The sequence below is a fragment of the Polypterus senegalus genome, chromosome 2 (genome assembly GCF_016835505.1).
Source record: "Polypterus senegalus isolate Bchr_013 chromosome 2, ASM1683550v1, whole genome shotgun sequence".
Taxonomy (NCBI): domain Eukaryota; kingdom Metazoa; phylum Chordata; class Cladistia; order Polypteriformes; family Polypteridae; genus Polypterus; species Polypterus senegalus.
This window is the reverse complement of record NC_053155.1, coordinates 184,297,769-184,305,007: the sequence shown is the minus strand read 5'-3', so window position 1 is coordinate 184,305,007 and position 7,239 is coordinate 184,297,769. Positions and strand designations below refer to the sequence as shown.

The window sequence follows — 7,239 nt, the reverse complement described above, 5'->3', positions numbered from 1 at the left end:
CATTTTACCATACCAATATTGAATGACTGAAAAATTGTAAAACATTCTTCAACTTTTCCTCAAAGAGATTTTAATCTTTTTCAATTTCAGACAATATTAGGATTCTTCCTATTACAGAAAGTCAGTCTTCGTGTGAGTAGTATGTGTAAGATATTGCAGCAGATTTGTCCTCAGTACTTCTTCTTGTCTGCTGTTGAGGGACCACCAAGGACATTCAATTAATGAGTTTGGGTCTTAAATACACATTCACAGTAAACCAGTCGGCCCTCATCTGCGTAGATTCCACATCTACATATTCAACAAACCACGGATAAAAAAAAAGGCCACAAATTCCAAAAAACAAAAGGGCTTGGACACATGCCTAGACTGCCTGTAGGTGATCAGTACACTGATACTAAAATTTCAACCTGAGAAACTGTTATTGTTTACCAAGACACACACGTAAACAACAGCAGGTGCTGCCAGGCATGTCTCTAAACAAAAGCTGTTCAAGCCCCAACTGCAAAGTACTGTGAGGTCCTTCATATCATATTGTGTGCACCCTTTATTCATTGTGAAAAAAATCATCAACACAACCACTGGAAAGCTAAGAGGGAGCATAAAGTCCCACCTCACAATGAGAAAATACAAGTCTTGGGTATTTTGCAAAGTAATAATAATAACAATAATATATTTTTTACATAGCCAAAAATCACATAAGGAATGCCACAATGGCCTTTCACATGCCCTGCTTTTTGACAGCACCCCAGCCTTGACTCCCTATGAAGACAAGAACAATTCTCAAAACACCCTTGAAAGGAAAGAAAATGGAGAAAATACAATACAATACAAAGAATTGAACACAAATAATCCTCTTCACAGATCTAGATGGCCTATTTATCATTGCCACTTCAGAAATACAATACAATAGTACAATAGTAATAGTACAAGTACAAAGCAAAATGCAAGAGCAGATTATATGATATGCCTGTATGAGGATTGTTCAGAGTCCTGTAGACCTCGGCCAACAAGCTACCTCCCCCTTACTGGCCATTCCTTAGCTGAGTCAGCACCGGGCCGGCCAATTTGATAAAAGGACCCTTCTACCCAATAATACTAGTGCTCCTTTATCAGAGGTGACTTTTCCATAGGCTGGCAAACAACCTGGCAGTAGGGCAAGTGGCACCAATTGCCACATTTGAGTACCGAGAAGAGAAACAGAATAGGTGAGGGTTAGTAACAAATTATAAATATCATATTACTAATATTTTAGTGCTAATGACTAACAACAGAGACGCATAGTTAGTCAGCAGCTCTAGTCAGGGTATGCTAAACTGAAGTAGTGAACCTTCAGCACTGATTTGAAAACTGAAACTGAAGGGCATCTCTTATAGTAGCAGGCAGACTATTCCACAGTTTAGGGGCCCTGTAACTAAAAGCTCAACCTCTCACTGTTACTTTTTTAATCAATGGAATCAAAAGCAGTCATGTATCTTAAGATCTAAATGAGTGCTCCGGTTTGTAAGTACTGATGTGCTCAGATAAATAAACCAGACCTTGGCCATTTAAGGCTTTCCATGTTAAAAGAAGGATTTTTGAAATCTACCCTACACTTAACCGAGAGTAGGCGCAAAGATTTAAGAACTGGAGTAATGTGTTTGCATTTTCCTGTTCTTGTAATAATTATTGCTGCAGCATGTTGAATTAACTAAAAGATGTAGTACTAGGGTGTTGTACCATGTTAGCCATTATGGATATGGTAAGAGGATAAGCAAAATTACAACTTTTATTTGCTAAACAGAAAGATTACAATATGAAAGCTTTTGAAGCAACTCAGGCCCTTCTTCAGGCAAGATGTAATCAGGCAATAATTGCATCTTGCTTGAAAGCTGTATAAAGAACAATTTTAACATCCAGTGAACACCACATTGCAGTGGTCAATCCTACTAGAAATAAATTAATGAATTCATTTCTCAGTATCCTGAATATTTAGAAAACACCTTAATTTTCCAAAATTTTAAAGATGGAAGAAACATGTCTTGGACAGTTTTGTAATCTGAGCTTTAAATGACATTTTGAAGTCAAGGATAATGCCTAGATTGTGGGCTGATTCAGTATAACTAATGGTGATTCCAACCAAGTTAAATAATAATGACAAAATATTGTTGCAATCAGCATTATTTCCTTCAATAATAAACATCTCTGTTTTATCAGTGTTTAAAGACAAGTAATTCACATCCATCCACTCTTTTTATTCACTAAGACATCTAATTAAAGATAACCGGGGAAAAGTTATTTGGTCTAAAAGAAAGGCATAACTGGGTGTCATCTGCATACAGTATGATTGAAAATTAACATTATGTTTTCTAATGACAGGTCCCAGTGGAGGCATGAAAAGTGAAAATAGTAAAGAGTATAATGATGGACTACTGTCTAGCCTGTGCAGTAAAATAGAATGGTCAGTTGTGCAAAATGCTGCGCTTAAGTCTAACAACATAATTACAGAGGAATTTTCTACATCAGATGATATCAGAATGTCATTTACAACATGCTTTAGTCCCGTTTCTATAGTATGACTAGTACAGAACCCAGACTGGAATTTCTCAAGTAAATTGTGATGCATAAGTGTGGGACAAAAACTGACTGTCAACTAATTTTCAAGTATAGTAGAGAGATAAGGTAAATTTGATCAGGGTCTCTAATTATTAAGTATATGTGGGTCAAAGTCTGACTTTTTAAGTAATGGTTTGATAACTGACACTCTGAGTGCATCAGGTATTGTACCATGCAATAATTAACTATTGATAATGCTAAGAAATGGTGCTGCACAAACATCCATTGTGAATTTTACTAGTTTTGTTAACACCGGATCGAGAGAACAAATAATAGGTTTCATTTTAAAAATTAAAGTTAAGGCTTCCTGTTCTGTTACAGGATTAAAATTTCTAAAGTGTTGAATGCGAGGCTAGGCAGGGTCTGCCAAGCTAGTATTAGATTGGCACTGTGATGCTGAGATCAGGGATCTTATATTTTAAATTTTCTCATTAAACAAGTTTATAACGTCTGTATTGCTAATGTCTGTTGATATTTTGAACTGTAGTTCTGAATTCACATTTGTTAAATTAGCCACTGTTCTAAACAGTACACAAGGATTATTATTATTGTTATGTATTATTTTAGAATAGTAGTCTGAGTTAGAGCTTTAAAGAGAGCATTTTTATATTTTTTAACACTCTCTGTCCATGCAATTTGAGTGACCTGCAGCTTTTTTTTTAATCCATGTTCCAGTTTTTGACACTCTGATTTAAGAGCTTGAGTGCTCCCATTAAACCAGGATGAGTTTCTGTCTGCTTTGATCACATATGTATAAAGGGGGAGCCATTGCATCCAGAGCATCTCTCAAGGTCACATTATAATTTGATGTTAGCTGATCTAAATTGTTTTCAATAATTACACTTGATTTACTCAAAGTATCTTGAAGCAGAATTACAATTTAGATGTCGCACTGTCTTTGTTTTAATTTGTGGATGTATTTGTAATAGCAAAACCAAATCAAACTTAGTTAAGAAGTGATCAGAAATAACTTCATTTACTGAAGTAATATTTACATTTTGAATTTCAATGAATTAAATCTAATGTGGTTATGATTATGAGTTAGACCTTTGACAATCTGTCAAAATCCTACTGAATTCAACAAATAAATAAAACTTTTGCTCACTACACAATCATAATTTATAGGTAAATCAGATTAATGATTGTCAGATTCAGGGGGCAGTAGATCCTGTTTATTCTTTACAGCATCACAGAGGAGTCCATGTTCTGTTAGTTATTTTCAGGAATATACCCAAAGTTTAACAAGAAGATATATGTATTATTATGGGATTTCATTATAATGTATTGCTTTTTATTAACTTGGGGTTCCATTTAGTATGTAAGCCTAATATCAATTGGTTATAGAAGACCGAGAGCATGTTAATTTCATTTCTACATATATCACAATTCTGAAAACAAACCTCCAAATATTATCCCAATATGAGCAATTTGTACAATTCAAAAACAGTTTAGTTTATTTCTGAGAGGGTGCTGAGTCGTCACCTATGGCCATGAACTGTGCGTATTGACCGAAGCACTAGATCGCAGATACGAGCGGCGGAAATTAGTTTCAGGGTGTCTGAGCTCAGCCTTCGAGATGGGGTGAGGAGCGCAGACGAGATGTTTCTGATAGGATACCTTCTGGACGCCAGCCTGGGGAGATGTTTCAGCCATGTCCAACCGGGAGGGGACCTCGGGGAAGACCAAGGCTGGGTGGGAATGAGTCGGTGTCCCCCTGGGGGATTTGGAGCAGGTGGCAGGAAAAGAGAATTCTATAACCTTTGCTTAGACTGCTGCCCCAATCACCCACACTAGATTCGCTGCAGAAAATCAAAGCGTGGGTGGACATTTTTACCACGCAAAAAAGCTAAGGATTTACTCAGTGATCAGATAAGTAGCGTAGTACCCACTGACATACGACATGGATTGCTGTGCTCTGATGGCTAACAAACACACACACGTCAAACACGCACTGGGGCTAACGTAGAGTCGGCAGTTCACCTAACCTGTATGTCATTGGACATTGGGAGGAAAGCGGAGCACCCGGAGTAAACACATGCAGGCACGGGAAGAATAGGCAAATTCCTTAGTGTGAGGCAGCAGCGCAACCACTGCGCCAGTGTGCTTTGTAAGTCCGGATGTCACATTTTAAAATGCTGATATCAGAATTAGGAAACTTAATATCACTTTTTAAAACGTCAATATCTTGTCATTATCAAATTTCAAAGACATACAATATCAGAAATTTTGATATCAAGAAAAACGATTCAATTCTGAAAAGGCTTCCCATATGCGAATTCCGTTATCCACACCAGCGGCGGATGACAGGCAGCTTGCTCCACCTCCTCTAAATTCTATTGGATAGTCTTAGCAACCTATCGAGTTCTAGTACTGGGCTATGTTGTCCCGCCCACTCTTCGCAATTTGGCTGCAGTCAGACTATGTGAAAAATGAGTGGAAAACGGGCGCACCTGTGCGGGGGGCGTTGCCTTCGGCTTTTCACGCTGACCGGTCAAACGAAACGCTAGGAGTTCTTTAATGTTTTTGCAAAGTTATTAAAGTTTAGTTCTGGAGAGACGGCCGGGACCTTCTTACTCTCCTAATGTTTAAACATATGCCAGAAGCAAGAAGAATACAGGTCATTTCAACAACGCGAAACAGGTAATTGATGTTATTATTATTATTTGTATTATTTTAGTAAGTGAGTCAGATGGAATTCTACGTAATTGCCTGTGCTACTGTGGTTGTTGAAGCTAATAGAAGGCTCTCGTCCGAATGAGCCGTTGTTCTGACATTTCAGCATACCTATCAGAATGACATAAAGGGCATACTGTAGTGGGCTAATGAAGAACGTTAACACGATATTTGCGCATGCGCTAAACTTTGTTTTGCTCTCATTTATCATTTCAGGATACCACCGACTAAAGGTAAGTAATTGCGCATTATTAGTACCATTTTACTGTCCATTTGTTATATAGCTACAGTGAGAGCAGTTCACTCTTAAAAACGTAGTCGTACTGTTTGAAAATGAAGTTTTATTCTAGTTTTCTAAAGTTGTTTCATGCGAGTTCAGCAAGACCGGTATGCTATTCTGACAAATTATGCTGAAATGTCAGAACACCGTAAGCACGAAAGATCAAGTGACAGCCCACGCAGAGCTGCAACTGAGCATAAAAATATAAAACTGGAACAAGTGGACAAATGTCGAGTCTTCTGACTGGCACGCATTGTTTCAGTCACTTGGACGTGTGTGATGTGCATGACAGGCATACCGTTTAGTTTTGAAGTGAGGTATCTGCCTACCTATTGTGTTAGTAGGCCTACGGAAGGCTTCTTTTTGGTAACGAAGCCGAAGTCTTAAATTTTGAGTTATAATAGTGTCCGGAAGACAGATATTTGTAAGTGGACAGGTCGAGCTGTTAGATCGCGAGTTGTGTTTTTGAAGTGATCTTTCCAGGTTCCAGTAACCCTGCTCTGCTGTACGAGACACTTAAGGTGGGTTTCTACCCACAGTTGTCAATTTGGTATACGAGGGCAGAGGTCGAGGGCACTTACTGACTGGAAAACTGTAGTTAATTTATTGTTAAAAGGTAGTAATCCAATCGACATGCGATATCTCCCGTTTGGGGCCCCACACCGAAGTGGAGGCCAGTCACCATGTACTGGGACTCCTCAATTGAGCACACCGCTCGTTTTTAGAATTGTGAAGCACACCACCAAGTTACGGGAGAACATGTGGACTGCACTCGGATCACACAGTGTATTCGAGTCAAGACCCCATGAGTTCTGCCTCCTTCGAGATGCCCTGGACTTGTTTTTGTTCAAGTTGCTTCGCCGCGTTAGGAGCCTTAAATAACGGGACTGTTTAGAATGTTATGTTTTAGTAACTGTTGTATTTGAATGGGTCTCATGGATGGGAAACTATGTTTATAATGCCGCACGTTCATGATCAACCGCTAATGACATAACAATTTTATAGCCCCCCTTTCATGCTCTAGTGCCTTTGTTGTCCTGTACCAGAGCGTATTAAATGTGATTTAACTGATTTTGCCGCAGCTTTTTGTGTACAGATTTTGTGCCGTACTGTTAGGTTTTCCCGGCTAGTGTCTTGTGACAGTAGCTCACACGTCGGTGTGTCGGTTCTGCGAGGCAATGCCTCGCCTTGCATTACCGGTCACCGAGGTGCCTTGTCACACTCCATTGCACTCTGGGCTGAGGTGCAGTAGAGACCCCCTAATGGCACAGGCCGCTCATTACAATACCCAGGGTGCGTTAATACGCCAGTGCAGTTGCCGTGGTTAACACGTGACCTTTTATCTTGTTCTTCTGAACGTAAACAGCATTACATCACAATACGTAACGTTTGCAATTAAATCGGACACAAGACAAAAGCAAAAAAATGAAGAGGGTTACAGCACCCCTCCGTACTGTTTCATTTCCCAGACCAATGCTCATATAAAAAGTTTTTGCTGTTATTTATTTTTTTTACGCCTGTATCATGAAGAGGGAATTGGGTTCAAATTTTGCAGCATTTTGGGTGCGCGGAAGGGCGAAAGCGGTAAGAGACTTCAGGACAGCAAGAAAATAACCATTTAGCTAAGGTCTAATAAGAAGAGGCATTTTTTGTTATTAAGGAAGAATTAAGGTGTACAAATAATATATTTTTAA

At 38.9% G+C, this 7,239-nt stretch overlaps 1 long non-coding RNA gene across 3 annotated transcripts in view; it reads left to right on the top strand.

Annotated features, from left to right (window-relative positions):
* The first annotated feature begins 4,995 nt into the window (after positions 1-4,995).
* The window catches only part of LOC120523581, a 62,149-nt gene continuing 59,905 nt past the window's right edge, over positions 4,996-7,239 (top strand). For all 3 annotated transcript variants that reach the window (XR_005632661.1, XR_005632660.1, XR_005632658.1), the window contains exon 1: positions 4,996-5,232. This is a non-coding gene — a long non-coding RNA (uncharacterized LOC120523581). The remainder of the gene's footprint in view (positions 5,233-7,239) is intronic.